The following is a 292-nucleotide window of genomic DNA, read 5'->3' on the forward strand; positions in this document are numbered from 1 at the left end:
GAGACTCCGGAGCACCTAGCTGGGGCTCAAAAGTATAAACTCGTACTTTAAACTTAATCGCCCACCCCGTCAGTCCATCTTGGACACGGAGTAACCTTCGAAATTTCAACTCAACTGTAAGAATACTTAGCGCCAGCAGAAGGGTCAAGCAATCAGATTTTGTACCCTTGTTTAATTGGCGCCGAGTGCCCATCTTATCCCTTTTTAATGTACTTGAGCCAGAGAGTCGTCCCAATTGACAGCACGTGTTTTCGCCCGAAAGAGGGAACCACTCTCACGTATTAGAAGTCCA

The sequence above is a fragment of the Opisthorchis viverrini genome, assembly GCF_000715545.1.
Source record: "Opisthorchis viverrini unplaced genomic scaffold opera_v5_10, whole genome shotgun sequence".
NCBI classification, from domain to species: domain Eukaryota; kingdom Metazoa; phylum Platyhelminthes; class Trematoda; order Opisthorchiida; family Opisthorchiidae; genus Opisthorchis; species Opisthorchis viverrini.